Raw genomic sequence first — 22,729 nt, 5'->3', positions numbered from 1 at the left:
TCACCCATTCACACGCTGATGGCAGAAGCTGCCATGCAAGGCGCTAACCACAAACAATCAGGAGTACGATGGGTGAAGTGTCTTGCCCAAGGACACAACGGCTGTGACTAGGATGGGGGTAGCCTCAAGTTTCTGGGACGGCCGCTGTACCATCTGAGCCACGCCGCCCCAAACCGCCCCTTTAAACCTGGATAATGCTCCTATGTACATTATGCCGGCTCACACCCCCTCATTCCGAAACCTACTGCACAGCTTGACCTGGCCCCCAAAAATCCTTGTGCCATGTGTACTATATCCTTGTGCCGTGTGTACTCAGACCTACAACTTCAAGCTGTCTGCTACACTTCTTAAAAAATACTCTGAAAGAGATACAGGAGTGGGTGGAAAACTGTAAATCCCATAGACTTAATATTTTAATCCACAGTTGAAGCACACTTCATTAAAAGAGAAAGGTACAAAACTTCTATTCATTTTCATATAGTAACAAACGTTTGGCCAGTTAACAAAGCATTCTAACCTTTCTGCCTTTTCCTCCTCCTCCTCCAGTTCTGCCTCTTGCAGTAGAACTGTAAAGAAATAAAGAGGCAGTTGTAGATTCGGAGGGAGACTTTCATTGAATTTTCAAGGGTGACACGAAAGGCTTCCACTTTTTATTTCCCTTACATAATTTATTTCCCACCGTTGTTTGAGCGTCTCACATGTGGGGGGTGGGGGTCATCAAGCAGAGTCTCATTGGGCCTTTGACTGCAAACTCGATGGAGTCAATGCCCGGCACTGTGGTATCCATCAACTTGTCATTGATGTTCTTCTACAATCTTTTATTCAGTTTGCTTGCTTCCTTAGTCCTGCTGGCACACTGTTTGAAACAATGAAGCCACTGAAAGGAAATGAACATGGCCGTGAAATCTTAGGACATCCGTAAGCAACATATTGATTTTCTGTTATTTTTCTTCTGTTGAATCATCAATGGAAGGCTAGCATGTAAGCATGTCTTCAATGCTTATACTCTTCCTTCTCTCTGTGGTCATGAAGCATCCCTCCTGCAGCAATGCAAAATGAAGATGCTGTCGGAATGAGCTAATGAATAACTAGCTTCCCTTTGTCCTTAGACCAGCTACCTCTCTGTTCTTGTTGAGCAAGTAATAATAACTTACTTGGAGCTGTACTAGAATTCAATCATCAGGAAGTATTCAGACCTCCTTCGCTGGCAAAGCACAGGATTCTAGAAATTGTTGCTAACGTATTTGAGCCTCAGTGCTGACAAAGCACATCAGAGCAAAAAAGGAGCAGTGAGTTTGAAATAACTGTCTGGAGAGCTTAGAGATTTGTGATTCCAGCATGGCTACAGAAAAAAAGCAACTATTCCCAAGAGCACAGTGACTTCTATAATTCATAGATGACAGGAGTTTGGGACAACTGCGACTCATCCGAAAGCTGACTACCAAGCCAAACTGAAGTATCAAGGGAGAACCTCGGTGCAAGAGGTGACCCAAAACTGTTTAGCTGAACTCCATGGATCCTATATAGAGATGGCAGTAAAATAAAAAGGAAAAACAACACACGGTTGTAACCCAAACCATTTATGGAGTTAAAGTCAGCTAGTCAGATGAGGAAATTTGCATTACTAGTGAAGTGGTTCACATAACTTACTTTATTCAATGCTGCATTGACCGTCGCCCTGTGATTTACTGGGGACCAGTCAAAATTATAGTCAGCTTTTCCTCTAAGCCAAGTACAGACAGGGCTTTGATATTGCAACAGATTTAAAAAATATGAGACGTGTGCACGGAGGAAATACTTGTTGGAATACAATCCATTATATTACTTAATTTTGTTAGGTGTGGCAGCTAATATGAAGCTGTACATTAAGGAGAAACCCTAAATGTAGTTAAACCGGATGTATAGTGTAACCATTTTATTTTGAAGCCGGAAAAGTGTGTAATTGTTTTGAGAAAGTGTCTTGAAATGTTTTGATGTCGGATCGACTGTTTGCATTAAAAAAGTCTCCTTTCTACATCCTGCCAACTGTCTTTCAATTCTGTTGAGCTTTTCTGTCATCTTACTTACTAAAACAGTCACAGTAACAATTTAAATGTTATATTATCACTGCACCTTGACCGTAATCTGAACACGGAAGTGAAGCACCACCCACCTCTGAACAATAATCGCAGCAGGTGTTTGCTGCAGGGATGTCGCCTCGTTTCACGGTAAAAAATAGTCATTTTTTGTCGGGAGAACAGCTTGCCATGGCTTTCGACCTGATATTTCCATAAGGTAGACTTTATTTTGTCCATTTCTGCTTGCTTGTGGCTCATCAGCAGCAAATGAACTGCAGCCAAGTTCCCCCCGCTACGGCACGGTCAAAAAGGAAGTGTTCGTGTTAATCGCCCGTTAAAAAAATGAGTGCGTTTATTCAAATTTATAGTTAACCTGTTATTATCAAGTTAACTTTGACACATATATATATATATATATATATATATATATATATATATGTATATATATATATATATATATATATATATATATATATATATATATATATACAGGAGCCTGGGTGGGTGCAGTGCAATGCAAGGAGTCGTGTGTGACCTCAGGGAACGTGCTTTTTTTTGCTGTACTAAAATAGGATGAAAAGTTTGTCGCGCTTGGCTTCACTGTGACTACTAGACGACAAAAGACTGGTTTGTTGTTTTCTTTATTGTCAATAAGGATGTTATGCAGAGATGAACTTATAACAGTTTTATAGACAAATTACACTATTTAGAGGAGAGTGAGGGGGCACAAAATATGTTCTTCTTACTAGGAAGGCGTAACAGAAAATAATTGTACGGATATATGGTAATGTTACTGTAGTGTAAATTACCTTTTCTCATGTAGTATATGCGTAGGTCATAGCTGACAATGGCGCCTTTGTGTTTCCTATTTATCCACTGTGTTTGAACGTTTCAGAAAGAGCGCATATTTGTCCAAAAGTTATTTGTATTCAGACAAGGCACGCACAGGAATAGCTTTCATGGATGTGGCAGTCTTGTTACCTGCATGACTTCATAAATGGAATGCTCATAACTCGGCCATGACATCATTTCCAGCTCCGACTTCCAACTTATGAGGTAAATGCAACGCATCATGAGACTTTTAGGGCTCATTAAATAAAAATGTGTATATTTGCCACAACTCAATAATATAGCCTCCATTATGAAGTCCATTTCATTTTGAAGTTTACACAGCCAGTCGCTATTATCTGTTCGCTTCCATCCTCTTTAGTCAGCTCGCTTCCTGATTGGCTACTGTTCCATTCCATGTTGCAACCATGGCTGGGGACTCCTTACTGTTGACCACACACAACAGCATCGTCGATCACAAAAAAAAAAAAGTGTAACTTTTATAATTGTCGGCTCCAACCATTAATCAAGTTGATTGGGTTGTAAAAATCCTTGTAAAATCACCCAACAGCACAGGATAATCAGTGAGGATAGTATTTGATAGCCAACCGATAATTTGGTCCTTTGGCAACTTCGGTCGAAAGAGGGAAATAGGCCTTAAAATCATCCTGATTGTCTTTGTTTGTACAGAGCAACAGCATAGACAGGACATGAACACATAGCTGAGAGTCTTGTTCTTCTTCTCATAATCTGTGAGCTAGTTTCATATTTTTTATACTCTACGTAAAAGTTCATGACACTTTCCTTGAAAAATCTATTACTTCACAAGGACCTGGACTGTTTGAGGGCTGCAGTTGTGCCTGTCATCAGCTTCTTGGAGGTTCCTTTTTCTCGATAGCTCAGTGTTCCTGCATACTCCTGTCTGTCCCAAACATCTGCCAATCAAAAACTATGGAAGCCACTGTGCTCCTGGGAACATTAACGTTTTTTGTAGGCTTGCAATTTTGCTTTTGTGCTTTGCTACGATATTCAGCTAGTTCCTTTGACCTCATGGCTTTACTTTACTCATTACTATGTAATGCTACACTATCGGTAGACAGTGCACTTATCCTTGGGAAAGAGGTAGCTGGAGCCAAGAAACATAATATCTAGTTTATACTTCTCATAACCGAGCAATATTATCTTTGCGAAGGCAGAATTGATTATGTAGTTCTTGTTTTGGATTTTAATTGATTGTGCTACCTATATATAATCCATGTATCTATCTATCTATCTATCTATCCATCTATCTATCTATCTATCTATCTCGAGTCAATCCACCATTGCAGTGTGTTTGTAGTGCATAGATATACTACACCATTACATTAAACTAAGCCCGAAAAGTTAAACACATCCTTCTGTACAAAAGGCCTTCAGAAACATTAACAGTGCACAAAGCATGTTTGTTCTTTGCACGATCGTCCACCTCTAGGGCGCTGCTCTTAATCATGAATGGCAGCGATATGTTATTATGACTTTACTATGCAGAATCTTAACTCCCTCCCTGCTCTGCCACTATATCACTGACACTGTAATTAAAACATCAAACATGAGTGAGGTCACATCCTGTGCAAAATATGAAGCAAATGCATAGCGCTGTGTGGGGGTTAAGGTGGGAAGACAAGCCTCAGGGTTTAATTTGAACCACATACATTCCCTGCAGGGGGATGTATTGGTGAGTGGGGCTTTTAGCAGGATTAAAATGCACTGTGGAAAGTGCAGTGTACAGTAGAAGCGAGGTTGAACATAATTTTAGGACGCAGGTCAACCTTTTCGTTTCGATATTGACACAATTTTTCCCTTTGGAAATATTTTAAATAAAAATAAGTGGTTCCAAAGCCATCATGTGACTAGCATAAAACCATTATTACAGGCAGTCAGGCAATCAGTTTTTGCAACAGTCAGTGTACAATATAAGTTAACCACCGTTAATACTGCTTATTTCAGGGGCTTTCAGTGGAATTAAATAATTTATTGGAAACATTGGATCCCAGTGGGGTACTATAGTATGTTTATATTATTAATAAACGACTCCCTAAATCTCAAATTGTGTCCAGCGCAAATCTAAACCTCCTTCCCCCGACCACACTCATCTGTTGTGATTGGTCAGGGGTAAGCCCCACATCACTTACATGCTATTGGTTATCAGCAAACAAAGAAGAATTGGATATTTGTAGATTTGTAGAGTTCCATCCATTTTCTACCGCTTGTCCCTTTCGGGGTCTAGGGGGTCGCTGGAGCCTATCTCAGCTGCATTCAGGCGGAAGGCGGTGTACACTCTGGACAAGTCGCCACTTCATCGCAGGGCCACTACAGATAGACAGACAACATTCAGAGTTATTTTATTTAAAAGGGACATTACATATGAATGAACAGTTGACATGTAAAATATTTGAGATCATAACCAATAGCTAATTTTCTTCTCCAATCCTTATATTGCAGTGATTCTCAAACTGTGGTACGGGTACCACTACTAGTACGCAGGCTCCATCTAGTGGTGTGCCAAAAAGTCATTTAATTAAATATTCAAACACAAGCTGTGTTTCAATTTGGCAGGAGCATTCCACCAAGGACCCGGTCCATGCGGTCGACAAAGTGTGGGTCCTGGCGAGAGTCATCCAGCAGCGGCTGGAGCGATATGAATTGGGACGTCTAGCCTATGGGACACTTCCTGGTTACGTCAGTTGTCCCCACTCTTCCGTTTACGCCACGTATCTGCTACTCAGTCGCGCAAGGTTGATTAATGGTGAAATTAGGAGAAGAATGTTGAATCGTTTTTTGTGTTCTCTTTGTCCTTTACTTTATTTTAGAGGGTTGGCAAAGAGCTACCGGCACCGCCAGGGTCTGATTTTCCTGCGGTTAGAGCCGACTGATGGTTGTCATGGAGATGTGTCACGTGTTGACAAGCATTCCAAAGCTGCTATTCCTAAATATTAGGTAATGGTGGATTTATTGTTATGCTTGTGAATGATTGTTGTAGTGGGACATGTACCAATAAAAACACGCAGACAATCCAGATGATGTCCCAGAAAGAGTCCTCACGGTCCATCCATACAGCAACACCACACAATCCTAATTAGCAATTACATTATTGATACATGATTCACAATTGATGTACTTTTCTAACCTTGTTAAATTACTTGCATTATAGCCAGTAATAGTAAATATTGGGTACGATATCATTTGGGATAGCATAATGATATTATCATAAAATTATTTGCAACGAAGACAGAGGAAATTACAACCTGCAGTTTCAGCACATTAGTTTATTAATTTAAATAGCTTATGAAAATGTTTTTGTTTTAAATGCTCATCCAAACTGGTATAAATACGTGTTTTATGTAATTTCTTTTTGATCTGTCGTCATTTAAATTGCCTTGTCCAAGTTCATGTCCTCCTTGATTTTTCTGCACAACAAAAAACTTAAACACAACATCACAATAATCCTTAATAGAAGTCAACATTTTCAAATAACATGTAAATGTACACAAAAAACAGCACTAACTAATATCGGTACATTGATGCACACATTTACAATATTTCCTTATTCCGGCCACACATTAATAGGACATATATAAGTCGACCTTTTGCGGTCTTTAAAAGTCCTAAGGCTTAACTTCCAAACGTTGAAAAAAGCTACGGGCATGAAGCCGTCTGTGGTGTCCGGATATGTGGCTCTCCCTTGGGGTAAAGAGAGGGGCAAAGTGCACGGAGGTCGCTCAACATTACGATAGTCGAGGTCTCGTATTATAACATAAATGTATATCACTACTGGCACCCCAGCTTGACACGTCTGCTTTTAGCTGTTTTAAATGAATAAATATAACTATACTTACATTTTAAAGTCGCTCTTTCCGCTCCGCATAGCGCTGCCATGTTGAAAACAATTTTCAGAGTTGCGTGCGCAAAAGATCTTGGGATGTGAAAGGGTGTGAAGTGTCCACAGATGGGAGAAAAGGACACATTTGTCGGCCAGATTTGAAGGACACTTAGAGCTTTTGTGAATTGGAAGAGCCTTCGTGCACCGCGTTGACGTCAGCACCCCACAAATGCTCACTGCAAAGGATGCAGCCGCCGAATTGAGACACAGCTATTATTTTATTGTTCAAACTGTGCGTAATGTTACATTGGCCAAAAATATTAAATATACTTGTTAAATAAAACCTTGACCTTGTTTTTAATGAATAATTTGACCTACTAAGCTACTGTATTTTAATGGTAGTCATTACAGTGGTACTTGGAGAGCCAAGTGTTATCCGAGTTTGAGAACCGCTAGTATAATTGATATAATTGTATGCATAATGAAGACGCTGGCATATCTTAAGTGGAACTGTGCTTTGTTCCTAAAACAGCTGTTTTTGAAGTGGTGAGAGCAGAGAAGCAGTGACAGTGAAAAGGTTAAAAAAAACAAAAGTGTTTCCATTGTTGCTTTATTCCGGTTTACATTCACAATTGTTACCTTTAAAGGGGAACATTATCAAAATTTCAGAAGGGTTAAAACCATTAAAAATCAGTTCCCAGTGGCTTATTTTATTTTTCAAAGTTTTTTTCAAAATTTTTCCCATCATGCAATATCCCTAAAAAAAGCTTAAAAGTGCCTGATTTTAACCATCGTTTTATACACCCGTCCATTTTCCTGTGACGTCACATAGTGATGCCGATACAAACAAACATGGCGGATAGAACAGCAAGTTTATAGCGACATTAGCTCGGATTCAGACTCGGATTTCAGCGGCTTAAGCGATTCAACAGATTACGCATGTATTGAAATGGATGGTTGTAGTGTGGAGGCAGGTAGCGAAAACGAAATTGAAGAAGAAACTGAAGCTATTGAGCCATATCGGTTTGAACCGTATGCAAGCGAAACCAACGAAAACGACACGACAGCCAGCGACATGGGAGAAAGCGAGGACGAATTTGGCGATCGCCTTCTAACCAACGATTGGTATGTGTTTGTTTGGCATTAAAGGACACTAACAACTATGAACTAGGTTTACAGCATATGAAATACATTTGGCAACAACTTGCACTTTGAGAGTGCAGACAGCCCAGTTTTCATCAATTAATATATTCTGTAGACATACCCTCATCCGCTCTCTTTTCCTGGGGGTCTGGCGGCAGATTTCTTTGACTTTATCGTTGGAAATGCATCTGCTTTGAGTGTCGCAGGATATCCACACATTCTTGCCATCTCTGTCGTAGCATAGCTTTCGTCGGTAAAGTGTGCGGAACAAACATCCAATTTCTTGCCACTTTTGCATCTTTGGGCCACTGGTGCAACTTGAATCCGTCCCTGTTCGTGTTGTTACACCCTCCGACAACACACCGACGAGGCATGATGTCTCCAAGGTACGGAAAACAGTCGAAAAAACGGAAAATAACAGAGCTGATTTGACTCGGTGTTTGTAATGTGTTTGAGAAAATGGCGGATTGCTTCGCGATATGACGTCACGTTGTGACGTCATCGCTCCGAGAGCGAATAATAGAAAGGCGTTTAATTCACCAAAATTCCCCCATTTAGAGTTCGGAAATCGGTTCAAAAAATATATGGTCTTTTTTCTGCAACATCAAGGTATATATTGACGCTTACATAGGTCTGGTGATAATGTTCCCCTTTAAAAAAAAAAAAACATTATGGCTGCTATTTTGAAAACAAAATGACCACCGGTATTGAGCAGTGTTACCACTGGGTATACCGGCAAGTTAGATTCGGATTAAAGTTTGGTATTGATACAAATTCTCCCAAAAAATAGGAATTAATAGTTTTCATTTTTGCTATTTGTGTAAAAAAAATTCCACTTTTGTTAAAGCAACGTCTTTTTTATTTTCTCTTATTGCCATCTGGGTTTGATGAGACTGTTTCTCCACACTCAGTAGCGATTTTAGCTTCAATGGCACCCTGAGTGAGACCCCCTTTTTCCCCTCCACGTCCTCTTAGCGCTCCCCAGAGAATGCCGCTTTGGGCAATTGTACATAGGGCCCAAAACCGCCACTACCACACTTAACAAATAAAAAATGGTACATATTTGCTCACTATGTTTTTGTTTCATTTAGTTGTCTTTTTATTATATCCATCCTCCTTCATGTCAGAGTTGTGCTATAATAACATCATCCAGGCAACAAGACACACTCTCCTCTCTTCTCCCAGCAGGTTAAGGACAGTATGGATAGCAGGAGGGGATATCAGGGAAGAGGAGGGTCAATCCTCCAGATTCCTCACATGTTTCTACCTCAGCACTCAACAGTGTTTGAAATAGTTGGGATGCCTGCAGCTCAGTGGAAAGCTGAGCACAAAGCTAAAGGGGGAGAAAGTTGATGTTTTTAGCTCAAAACTGAGCCTTAGGTGGTTTTACTGTCCCAAGTTCCAAAAAAGTATACTGATGGAAAACAGAGGTGCACTGCTCAACTGTGATTGCAGATCAAAGTGTCTGCATTCCCTCCCACATGACTGGCAGTATTACTGCCAGTAAAATAACACTTTTCCAAGGAGAAACACAAAGACAACTTAATACCTTCCTATAAAATGAAGAATGGACACAACTTTTTGGGATCACTTTTTTTCCAAATTTTATCCTCTCCTGTTTTACGGTTCATAAAGATGCCACACAAACATTGCAGACACACACACATGCAAGCAGATTACGCAGCTCATTTGGCAGCAAGAAGATTTCACTCGTTGTGAGTATGACTCATACTTTTGCAAGTCAGGACGTCAGCCTGTGTTGACATCGTTTAAGTTTGTTTTTCTCCTCAAGCTTCACAGCCTAACCTTGGTCAGGGCAAAGACTGAGGCGCGTTACCTTACAGCCACTCAGGACATGATGTAACCATTTTCTGTGTGGTTGTTTTATTTCGCAAAAATGTCAATCTGACAAACACCTTGCTGGGTGGTAATCATGTGTTGCTTTTCTTCTCCAAACATTTCTCATAATAGATGACTTAAGCAAGGACGCAATAGTATTATCGTTTTTGTTTGTGCATAGTCATGCATGTTCCAGTCCCTCCAGGATTTTGCTGGCCTTTTTTGTGCTTTTTCAGAACGTTTGTATAAATGTTGCAATATTTTGAGGCTTTTTTTTTTTTTTCAATAAGATTGAAACAACTTGTGATTTTATGAATTTGTTATCCATGTTTTAAAAGCACAGGATTTGAACAAAAAATTGAAAACAATCACTGTATCGATGTTTTACTCATTGCATCACACATACGTAGAGGTAGATGGAGCTCATCGTCAAATTACTGTCATTTTTTAATTACTATGACTTATTATATAATAATTAATTACAACTGCAAAAATAAGCACAAACGGCTTCCTTTTTGTCTCTTTTGTCTATTAGTTACAACCACCCTCTGTGTTTATTTGACGCTTGAAAAGTGCGTGTCCTTAAAAATGTATTTCTGTTCCCACACATTTACTCTCACACGTTAAGAACAGACATTTTTGTTGGTAAATGATAGCAAATGAGAGAATATCATCACACATCAACATCTCTAATGTGTAAATGCTGCCTTTTTGCTTGGTCAGCATTGCAAATGAGAATCTGTTCTTCACTGCCTTATATAGACAAAGCTTAAATGTGTATACATATACATGTAAACTAGGAAATGAGGACTTTGGTGTGTTGCTAAATGGTTATATCCTACATTAGACAGGAACAGGAAGTAGGTTTGAGTTACAATATGAGCAACAAAGAGTTACTATATTGTTACACGTTGTTGTTTCTGCTTAGTCTACACGAAAACAAACGTAAGTTGTGATTAGACAGTTGACGTAGTCATTTGAGCACCACCCATAGACAAATTCCATTGGTGAAAAATAAAGCTCATTGGCCAAAATATGCAGGGAAGTTTGTGGGCATTGAACATAGTTGCGCATAATTCGTGGGGATTGGTTGAATTTGCTTGAATTTCTGCAATCACGACATCGCAAATTCCCGCAGTGACTGATTTTCTATAGCCGATCCTAGCCAACTTGCAGTAAAAGCCGGAGCCCGCCTGTCAAAATGACAGGCCACATAGCGACAAACAGCCATCACATTAACAATGAAAAAAAAACACATAATAGAAATAAATTGCAAAAACTCAACCCGACTCAATGTGTGTGGATAATATGTGTCATTTTAGGATTTGAAAATGAAATGTTTTGTTTTTGTTTTATTTCATGACTTTGTGACTTAATCTTTCAACATCACTCCAGCATTGGTCGGGACCTTATATTATTCTTTCGTGCTTCAGTACAGGTCATTATTTCCCAAAAGAAAAAAAAATATCACAATAATTACTCACATCATGAAACATTAGACATGGAGTTAGATTAGATTGCTTGGAGAAAGTGACATAATTAATTTGGCACTTGGTGCAGATGATCGGGTATTGGGGTGACAAGGGAACAGGTTAGACATTAGTGCTGACTGCAGTGGTCCCAGGAGTTTCTTCCTGGGAGCGACAGGAAGCCAAGTTAAATATTAAATGGTGCACAGAACCAGCCTGTCCTCCACATCTATTAGTTAGTTAGAGGTGATAACTCACAGGATGAATAAATCTGATTATGAGCGCAGCACTGATGCACTTCTTTCAAGGCGGAGAGGTTTGGGGTAGACGTTCACCATATTGTTACATCTGTTTGCAATTATGGGTCTTTTTCAGCCCAGATGAGGCGAGCTTGTCATCTTTCACTCTCTGCTATGGTGACAAAGTGGGCACTAAATAGGCCTAAAGAAGCAAAACTATGTGTATTTAAGGTCTTTTTTTGTGGCCCTGACGCACACATTCCCAGCATGTACATAGCTCTCATTGTGTTTATAGATCGAGGGGGCCCAGGGAATAAATCACCAGATCACCAAATAGGCTGTCTGACCTTTAACCCCCGGGCCAAGAAAAGACTCTGCTCTATGTTCTGATGTCATCAACAGGTCATTACCGCCAAGGTTCTCAACACCTCCGCCGCCCCACCCTAACTCACTCTGCTCGGCAGCTATTGGACAAGCAGCCTGGTCACAGCACCTAAATCACTGCGGGGCGGCAGTTATAGACTTGATCTTGGCTTTGTGCTGTTTTCAGCTTCCCACTCCCACATATACTTTTGTCCTTGTGCCTCTACTCACTGCTGTGTTCAGTGGCAGGAATATAAGAAACGCTGTATGGCAATAAAAGCTTGTAATCATTCACATGAGTATAGTTTCTAGCTATGCTATGAAATACCCACATAACTAACTACTCCGTTTGCCCGCATATCATTCTGCAAAATTGAGTGCCCAAACTAAGAATCCCAAGCATCGGTGACTCACTCTCTGTCCTTTTAAATTTTAACTAAGTATGACTTCAAAATAAGTCACCATAAGACCAATAGAAAGTGGTAAATGCCATGCACTTTGATAAAGAAGGTGAGAAACACAATTGAAGTAGCAAAGTAAGAAATGAACAAAGTTTATTTTATCATCACTGGAGCATGAGGATTAGCTAAACATGCTACACTACACACCATCAGAGGATATGCTAACTGCTAAGTTACAACTTTTGAAAGTAAACAAAGGTGGGCGGATCGATACAAATATCGACAGTAACAATACTAAGTATAGTATCAGTATGTAGTTGATACTACAGTGGTTAAATGGATATTTTTTTATGTCAAAAAATATTCTGTCGTTTTTGTTATTGTTTACACAGGAGAGCTTTAAATGCAAGAAACAAAGGATTCAAAACAGAGCAAATAGTAATAAATCATTAAAAAATTTAATTGATATTGTTATTATCATTATTACACGCTCCTACCCTGTTTTTTGTCTGATTATAATTTTGATCCAAAAATTGAACCATTCGTTGATCTTGAAAATTTGAAGTTTCATCAGTATATTCAAATTTGAAGTATCGCCCAAAACTAATAGCCGAACCACCGAAGAATAAGTTTTTGGTACATTGTAACCGAAGTGTAGATAGAACCATGTTACAGCAGAAAGTAAGCAGTTATTAACAGTAAACTAGCAAGTAGGGTAATAATAGTTTTGAGAACTGGAAATGACACAATATATTGCTGCATACGCCAGCAGCTAAATTAGTAGCCTTCGTAGCTCGATTTAAAATGGTTCTATTATCATTTAAATGCCAAATAAAAGATTGTGATATTTATCGTTATCTCAACAGTCTGCAATATATATTGTCAGTGTTGGCGTTAACGCACTTTTTGTGTCTTTTTACACATTGAAATCAGAAAGGACGTGAAATTTCGGAAGTCCGCGTGTCACCCGGACGCGTATTTTAAAATGTTTTTTTTACCGATTATTGCTTTCCGCCGGTGTTTAGTTTAGTTTATATTTGCCGGGTCAAATGATTAATTATTAATTATTGGTGGACTTCAAAGTAATGCACTTTCCAGTACAATTTCTTCAATTTTGATTCGCCAAAAGTTTTATCAATCACAAATACTGCATTTCCGGTATTAGGACTCTCGCGTGTTATTGTTTTCGTCATGGTGAGCAATAAACCCAAGAAGTGAAGCTTCAATGAAAAGTGGCTTCAGGAGCCACTTTTCAGCAAATTGCTCACTTATGAAGATGGGAAAGATGTTTTGCACGGCATGTACGCGGGCTAAGAAAAAGAACATCTTAACGACCAGGTGCACTGATTTCCAAAGATCCAGCCTCACCAGGCACCAAGAAACACCCTACAATTCCGCTCTTTGGTCAGAATGACGAGGCCGTCGATTTGTTACAGCTCTTTATTTATGTTTTCCACAAAACCAAGCGGACATCCACCATGCTATTAACACTCCTGAACATGCTAGCGCTACCTCTCCTAACTTGCCCACTCACTTACACACGTCACTCACCCCACATATTTCTATTCTTAAAGGGGAACACAGTTTATGGCCATCACAAAGCCAGAGATGAAATCCATCCATCCATCCATTTTCTACCGCTTATTCCCTTCGGGGTCGCGGGGGGCGCTGGAGCCTATCTCAGCTACAATCGGTGAAATGCTAGAGGCATTGAGTGCCACTGTATTAATTGACACTGAAACTAACTTGCAAAAGGCTAAGTTTGTTGGCATTATTTGCCATGAAAGTGTAGATGTGGCGGTTTTTAAACGACTGATGATCTACATGCAGGTGAGCATAATCAATTAATATGTCATATGCATGTATGCCCTGGCACACGATTATCATAATTTCATGACCGAAGCAAAATACGTTTTTACACTTTTATACTGAAATAAATACACCTACAACTTAGAAATATAGAAACAAATACCGGCAGCGTTAAAGTTTAGATCCACGAAGGAAAGAAGAAAGTGAATGAATGTTTATAACTGAATTTTTTTTACATAGGCATAAAAATGTGTTTTCTTTTGTATTATTTTTTTTTATGAATTAAGTAATGTTTATGACAACCTTTTTTCAAAACACAATATAGAATGTGTGATATAACAGGATAATGCATACATTTATCATTTGTTTTAAAAACGCTTACAAAAAAGTGGCACCCCAAAAATGTATTGTGGGACCCCATTTTTATGACTTGATGCGGTCCCCGGGACACTATTTTGGAAATTCTGAGCGCCAACACTGATCGGGATATAGATTTTAGACCGTACTACTAGTCCTACTGTGCATCTAAAAATATTACACAAGAGGATGCACGACTGTCCCTGCTGGAATGAGACTGGGGTAGTGTTGAAGTAAAGCATATGTTTTCTTAAAGGATATCGAGGTGAGCTAAGGTTAACTATTTTGACCGTGAATGCCAATCTGCGGGCTAATTTGAGCTGAGCGGTCTCCCGAGGAGTAACCTCCTCACCAGGACCCTGCCCTTTGACCCTTTTGATGCGAGTTGCATCTGCAAAACATTCAAAGATATAGAAACTGAAGAATGTATAGCAAAAACGAGTTAGACATGACAAACAGGCTATGTGCAAACAGTTCTGTAAATCTTAAATGTAAATGTACAGAAAGTCCATGATGTGCGTCATGTTTCCATGGCTCCCTGTACTGAGGATCAACGGTGGGTGACCCGTCTGGTCTCTGCTGGTTGCAGCATGCCCACTTCATTGGCTCAGACTGACAGATTTACATTGTTGTCTCCCACATCGTTCTGCACTTGCAAGTCCAAGTCACGCTGCCGTGCTCCGGCGTCTCCTAAAAAAACTCATCTCTCAGCATTTGTCAGGTTGTATTCCCGCCACTTCCTTTGCCCTCAACAATGTCAGAAGCTTTGACTCGTGCAAAGCAGGACGGATTTAAAAAGTCCTCCAGGCACGTAAACTATGGAGGTAGCAGCGAATGCACCTGGAGGAACTGTTCTGCAGAAACACACACGTCAACACAACACAGCCTTTGTCTAAGGGGTTTAGGAGAAATCTATAGAATCTTCCTTTGTGTAAACAGGCATCTATGTCTGAACATGCTGTGACTAATGGATGTCCCCGCTTTAAAAAAACAAAATGCACTGCAAAAAATAAATTAATCAAGTTGAACGCTCCACTTCATTTCAAAGCACTTCACTGTTTGGATACCCTGTTAGTGCAGATTCCATCAATCATCATCAAATCACGCTGGAAAAATGGGAGCAGGCCAACATGCACGACTATTCCAACAGAGCACATTAGTGCTTTGTGCCGCAAAGTAGAACAAGTCAGCAGCAGCGGATATGTCTCGTTGCAGCTGCAATAAATAGTAATAGTTTAACTTTAAAGGAAAAGTGCAGTAAGAATAGCTCACCTTCAGTCATGATTTATTTGTCTCATTACACTTTTGATACTTGACCGTTTCCTGCAAATAATTACATTTTATCTGAGGATCTCAATGCATGCAATCAGAAAATAAGAACACAAAATGAAGGACTACTTAATTATTTTACAATTTTACCGGTTAATTGCACAGTCATGTCTCACTGTTTAATACTTTACTACTACAGTTCTTGTTCACAAGTTTTACTGGGTTGTGTTTTTTATTGTTTAGCTCCACTTTCTTTGTTTAAGTCACATGGTGCAGAAGTGATGAGCAAACAAAAAATACAGTAGTACCTCAACTTACGAGCTTAATTGATTCTGTGACAGAGCCCTTAACTCAAAACACTTTTAATGCAAATCAGCAATTGAAACCAATGTATTTAGTGCTTGGAAAACCAAAACAGCACAATGTTTTCATGTAACATGCCTTTTAAAAAGAAAAAAAAAACGATTTCTAGGTTTTGTTCACACTGCAGGTCATTCCCATTTTTTTGGCCCACACGAAAACGTTATCAGATTTTTTCATGTCGGTGTGAATAGTGCAATTCTGAATTCTGAGGTGTCTTTCGTATGTGAATATACATCGGATATATAGTACAGTCCAATAATTTGGACACACCTTCTCATTTCAATGCGTTTTCTTTATGTTCATGACTATTTACATTGTAGATTGTCACTGAAGGCATTAAAACTATGATACCTGTGAAGTGAAAACCCTTTCAGGTGACTACCTCTTGAAGCTCATCGAGAGAATGCCAAGAGTGTGCAAAACAGTAATCAGAGCAAAGGGTGGCTATTTTGAAGAAACTAGGATATAAAACATGTTTTCAGTTATTTCACCTTTTTTTGTTAAGTACATAACTCCTCATGTGTTCATGCATAGTTTTGATGCCTTCAGTGACAATCTACATTGTAAATAGTCATGAAAATAAAGAAAACGCATTGAATGAGAAGGTGTGTCCAAACTTTTGGCCTGTACTGTATATGCGATGCGCCCTCAATGTGAACGCTCTTGCGCTCAGGTCGCATTTAACAGACCAGACCAGAACTCCGACCCACTAAATGACTACATTAAATGCAGAAGAAGTATCACAAGAGTCATAACCAGGGGAGACTGGGAAGTGCCTGTGAGAAAAACCTATTTTGGTCAAAATGTTTTTTCTCACAAGGGATGCTTGCAGTGGAACCGTCTTCCTACTGCAGTAAGGGAATCCTCCAGCTTTGCTACATTCAAAATTCAATTAAAGGACTGGTTTAAAAGTAAACAAATTTGTGATCACACAAATAAACACAATCATACAAGGTAATTTAATCAATGTCATAATATGAGCACTTAGACATTATTCACACATCTTTACTTTTTACATCGAACATTTTATTCGGATTGTGTGCAATACACTATTGTATAGACTATACTTATATAATATTATCCACTTCCTCCCAGCACTGTCCTCCACACTCACTTTCTTTAAATTTTGTCAATCTCTTAAAACAGATGTTTTGGTCGGATCTTACGAGATTCCCTGTGCCATATGCTAAGGCAACTAACGGCGGGGATGCTGGTGACTCAAATTTTTGCTTGTAGCCTAAAGCACAACAATTAGCCGAGAGACAGCTCTTAGCTCAAAACACTCTTAGGTTGAGGTTTTATTATACCTGATAGAGAGTGTTTACCACTCAGTCCACGTGGTAAACAGTGTACCAAGATAAATGATCAGTGCAGACATCATGTATGCATTATTGTAAAATGGAAATGCAAATAATCTCTCAGCCTTAAAAGTGTGGATGTAATGACATGTATGAGCAGTGCAGACAGAGCAGGACTGTGGGAAAAGCTCAGCTTGTAGGATAATTAGTGTAACAGTGAAAGTCACAGGGAGACACACCTTGTAAGACGATCCCTGAGAATCCTGACGTTCACACTAGTGGGCTCCCCTCCCCTGTTGCTTCTACACAGATAAATTGTGCAGCAGTGAGTTGGGGGGCCAAAGGGGACGTCTAAGGGTGTACTCACACTGGGGCGATTCGTACCGTGCTGGACTTGAGGGCAATTCCCGGCCCTTCTCCAGGCCCCCGCTGCACCTTCTCCTACCCTGTGCTTTCCAGCCATGGGTTGTTTGCTTGCTTCTCACTTTTGTTATGTTGCTTTGCTGCAATTTCTCAACCTTTGTGGGTTCGGATGTGCAAGATGGCTTGCAAGAGGAGCGATTGCATTAATTAAATGTAGTCGTCGGTGACCGAGCTATTTGACTTTAAAAAAATTATTAATACAATAATACCTCCGTGGGGGGGGGGGGGGGGGGGGGGCTGCGGACCTGCAGTGAAGCGGGGTGTTCCAGGACCGGCTTCGAGATCAGCGACAGGTGCGTAGATGACCCACCTGGGAGTGTTTATCTAATCACCTGTCGCTCTGTTAAAGGTAGCAGCCGGGAAGGAGAGGGAGATTGGAAGGCGAGCAAGAGCGAGAGCGAGACGGACATAGGAGACGATGGCTGAAAAACACACAGAGAGACTCATAATGAAAAATAAATCATTGTTCAGAACCATGAACTCAGCTGTCATGTCCGTGATTGGTGGTCCGAAGAACCCGGAAGCGCAAGACTTCCACACTCCATTTTTGTATGCCCCATTTTTCGTAGCATTAGGTTTGTGACGAAATATGTTCCCAAAAGTTTGTTTATTCCGTCTCGGTTATTGTGTTGATATTTACACTGCATGAATCCAAGTGTGTGTGTGTGTGTGTGTGTAACCTATCTTTAATACACAACCTGTCTGTTTTAGCCTGTTTTCAACACAAACCCAACCGGAAGTCATTATTTCCGAGCTCATTCCCACTCTATGACATCATTACCTAAAAGACAGTTGCATGTGCCAGCACTAAGATAAAGAAGGTGAGAAATACTATTGAAATCAAGACAGAAGTACGAAGTTGACGTCTGTGTGGTTTGTCTCTCCCCTCCTCCATGTTCGCTGATTGCCATCTTTAACAACTATGATGTTAAATGTTCATTTATACACTTCATTTGTCATTAATATGCATTTCAAATTATTTATGTGTGGATACTATAATCATACGTTTTATATTGTTAATATTCGTGGGTGTCTGGTAGGAATGAATTCGATTTGCATTATTTCTAATGGGAAACATTGTTTTGTTTTTCACATGATTTGGTATTTGACCTTTCCGAACGGCAGTAGGAAGGTTTAACTACTGTTTTTTGAATTGTGTCATTGTGTGACTCTGCTCAGTTGTGTGAACCAAAGTGCGTGTGCATTTAATCATAGTGTATCAACCCTAAACCAGGGCTCTCTAACGGGCAGCTTGCCAGTCCCTCACTAAAGGGGTCAACGGGCATTTTCTTATTCTTATAACTGTTCAATTCAGACATCTTGCCTTCATTGTTATGATCTGGCATGTCTGCTGCCGCCTGTCGGCTTTTTGTTGCATGGCTGGGTTTTGGGCTATGGGGCAGAGTCACCTGCGTGCACACCTGATGCCCATTTCTACCTGACTACTTGAGCTCTCCAGTCCATCCACTCGGCGCCAGTAGATTCCTGATAGTTCACCCTTCAGTCGTGTTCATCTCCTCTGCCCTCGTTCCACTCACTGGTCTCCTTCCTGTGGCTCTATTGTGTAGTGTTAACTGTTTCCTCTCCACACCTTTTGTGTGTTTTTTGCCTCACTCCTTTTTGACTGCGCTTTGTGTTATTATTATTATTATTATTTCGTCTCTGTGTTGGGCTCCTACTCCAGGCGAAAACCGATCATTGGATCTATTTAATGACAAATGAGCGCAAAATAGCATAAAGACAATGGCTGCACTGAGGGGAGACCTGCTATGTAAATAAAGCACAATTCAAATGTTGACAGTCGTATAAATAAAGTAGCTCCCCTCTCGATTCTTTTGTCAAAGTAGTTCTAATAGTGATGGAAATTGGAGACTGCCCTTTTTGGGGAATTTTGTATAACGTTCACAATCATAATGATTGTGAACGTTCTTGACGATGGATGAATATATATATATTTATTTTTTCATGTAATCAAACTTCTTAATAAAAGTAAATAAATGTCAGCTTACAGGGGAGCCAATGGAGCTCCTCTATTTTGCCCATAAAGTCAAATAAATAACCATTCCAAAAAACTGCCAACAATACTCTATTTACATTTTGTGATTTGAGTATAAATCAAGTATCAGTGATATTGTTATTATAAGCTGTAACGCAGACAAACTACGCTTCATGTGAGCCGATGTTTACATCATGGAGTGGTCTGCTGCTTTCTAACCTTGCTCCCTGTAAGTTTAGTCTAGATCAGGGGTCGGCAACCCAAAACGTTGAAAGAGCCACATTGGACAAAAATACAAAAAACAAATCTCTCTGGAGCTGCAAAAAATGAAAAGTCTATATAAGTCTTATAATGAAGGCAACACATGACGTAAGTGTCTATATGAGTTATAAAAGCCTACTGTCAAAATGACTATGTGTCGCAGGCTGAAGCAAATCTTCATTGACAGAAATGTTGAAATGTAATATTTATTCTACACATTTTTACGTTTGAAACCATTAGTAAATCAGAGGCTATTTAGAAGGTGACATAACTCCTGGAAATTACTGGCTTTTAACAGCCAAAGGTATAGATGTGGTCTGGAACAACATGGCACACAAACAACAATCTGAAATGCAGCCAATATTACATACAGCTAATGTATCATGAAACATGCAAAACTAAATTCTATACAAGGAGGATAAAAGTAAAGGAAATACAATGAGCTCAAATATATCTACAAATGAGGTGTAATGATGCAATGTGTACATCCGCCAATTTTCTTCTTGGCACCCCGCTAATAGATTTGCATATCCCTCACAGACCTGGCGACCCTGGTAGGGCTTACTTTCTAGTAGCATGCTAACTATCAATTAAATACAAATAAATGTTTAAATCATCATTTATACCGTGAAGTCATGAAATGATTAGTTAAATCATAAAATAATTAAATTACTCATTTATTAAATGATTAAGTGTAATAAATGAATGACACATTTGATAACACATTTGTGTGTATAATTCCAATGTTAATACAAATGTATACCAAGTAATTATTTAAACATCTATTTATTTAATTTTGTCCCATTTGCACCCTCCATTGCTAACATTTCTGTGTATTTGTGATTATCCTCAATATATAAAATATACATTTATGAAATATAAGCTTCCATGCACAAACATCCCTCTGTCATTCATTTCAAGTAAACGGCAAATGTGCCATTGTGAGAAGAAAAAAGCGCCAATCAATATGGTCCTGTCAGGGGAGATGATGAGAAATAGTTGGGTGGGTGACCTCTGACACCTTGATACAAACAAAAGACGTGGGGGGGGCTATTTAGGTTTCACGCCCCTTTCTCAAATGAAGAGCCGGGTTCGAGGTTTTGTGCGTTTTCTTCTCAGACACAAAGGCAGTAAGCGAGAGGAAGCTAAAGGGAGAATACCAATAGGCAGAGAAGTAGAAAACAAAAGGGTGAAGCGAAGGAAGGATGGCGAGTAGACAAGAGAAACAAGAAATTCAACATTGACTAAACGTGGAGGGTAAAGTTACTTAGCTTTTGCCAAATATTCCAAATAGTCACATCACTTGTGCAGGTAGTAATATTAGTAATCATGTGTTGTTATCTAGGAGCCCAATCGATGACAGTGTAAACATTAACTAGTGTGCAGAGAGATGTGTTACTTTCAGGGAAAAAGAAGGAATTCATTCAAATAGATGGGACAAACTTCTCTCTGCAAGGAATTAAACATCCTGGAAGTTCAGACAAGGACAGTGATGTTGCATGTAGTCTTTGATCAAATGTTTGTTTGTCAACTATTCGAACTTGGTGCACATTTTGTTACAATCACGATGGAGGACAATACAAAAGGAAGGCAATCTCAGTGTTCTGTTAAAGCATATGTCTTTTTTGTTTCGTCATACTACACCTTCGGTCGTAAAGGGCAGTTGGAAACACTAAAAGATAAAGAGTGGAGCTGAGTATATGTTGAGATAGTAACTTTTTTTTAAAAATGCGTTTGGCTGAAGGAATGTGAAACGAGATCCGGCAGCACATAAATAAGTTTACAATGGCGTGTTACCTTATACTGTAGTAAAGATGAGCTTTGCTAGTACAATGCAATGCAGTACACATATGTTGGAGACACCGACAGTGGGGAATAAATCATTTATAAAGTAATATACAGAAATACTGTACAGTAGAATACAGCAAACTAGAGTAGTCACGTGCAGGGTTAGTCGGTTAGTTGAACACAACTGAATGCAAAGGAAAGAGTTACAGTAATAATCCAGGGCCTGTTTTTTTTATAGTTTATTTTCCCAAAAAAACACATTTAATGGTGCTTTGACATGCATGTGTAACTTTTCTTGTGACAGAGCTTTTAAAGGGGAACTGCACTGCCTATCGTTCACATTTACTATGTGAGACATGACGATGGATGTTAACTGTTTATTTTTTTTGCATTATAAATATATAAATGCGATCAAAAGTCTGCTTACAATGGAGCCGATGATTGCCCCTCTTTTCCGCCTACAAAGCCCTTAAAAACATTTAAAGACCTTCATTGAGGTTTTATATACATGATGTATAATATAATATATATAATATATTAGTATATATTATATACAGTATATATAATATGTAAATATTACATATATGTTAGATTTTATATTGCTACTATGATACATTATTAGTCTACTTTATACCTGCATTATCCTTTCCATCCTTACACTTTCCATCCTTTGTAACCTAGCAACTGTGTTGAACAATTTCCCTTGTGGATCCATAAAGTTTGTCAAAGTCTAAGTAAGTATATATGTAATGTAATAACGGTCATATTTATAATAACATTTAATATTTACTTATTTTGATCATTAAAAAGCACACGCTGTGCATTAATTTAAAAAACGCATGACAATTGCTTTGTTTTCCTTCATCACTGATTATTACTCACCGAAGCCTGTAATGCAGATGGTAAAATAAAATAATTGTAAAATGCATTGTCAATTTTTGCTGTTTCGAAGGTGTGCTCGCAGTGG

General features: G+C 39.2%; 1 long non-coding RNA gene across 1 annotated transcript; it reads right to left on the bottom strand.

Annotated features, from left to right (window-relative positions):
• Window positions 1–684: 684 nt before the first annotated feature.
• On the bottom strand, window positions 685–6,868 carry LOC133607817 (uncharacterized). The gene is made up of 3 exons (XR_009815458.1): window positions 6,761–6,868; window positions 5,057–5,234; window positions 685–877 (listed from the first exon to the last, which is right to left on the bottom strand). It is a non-coding gene; the product is annotated as an uncharacterized lncRNA (long non-coding RNA).
• Window positions 6,869–22,729: the final 15,861 nt, after the last annotated feature.

The sequence above is a fragment of the Nerophis lumbriciformis genome, linkage group LG02, assembly GCF_033978685.3.
Source record: "Nerophis lumbriciformis linkage group LG02, RoL_Nlum_v2.1, whole genome shotgun sequence".
NCBI classification, from domain to species: domain Eukaryota; kingdom Metazoa; phylum Chordata; class Actinopteri; order Syngnathiformes; family Syngnathidae; genus Nerophis; species Nerophis lumbriciformis.
This window is presented reverse-complemented; position numbering and strand designations above follow the sequence as displayed.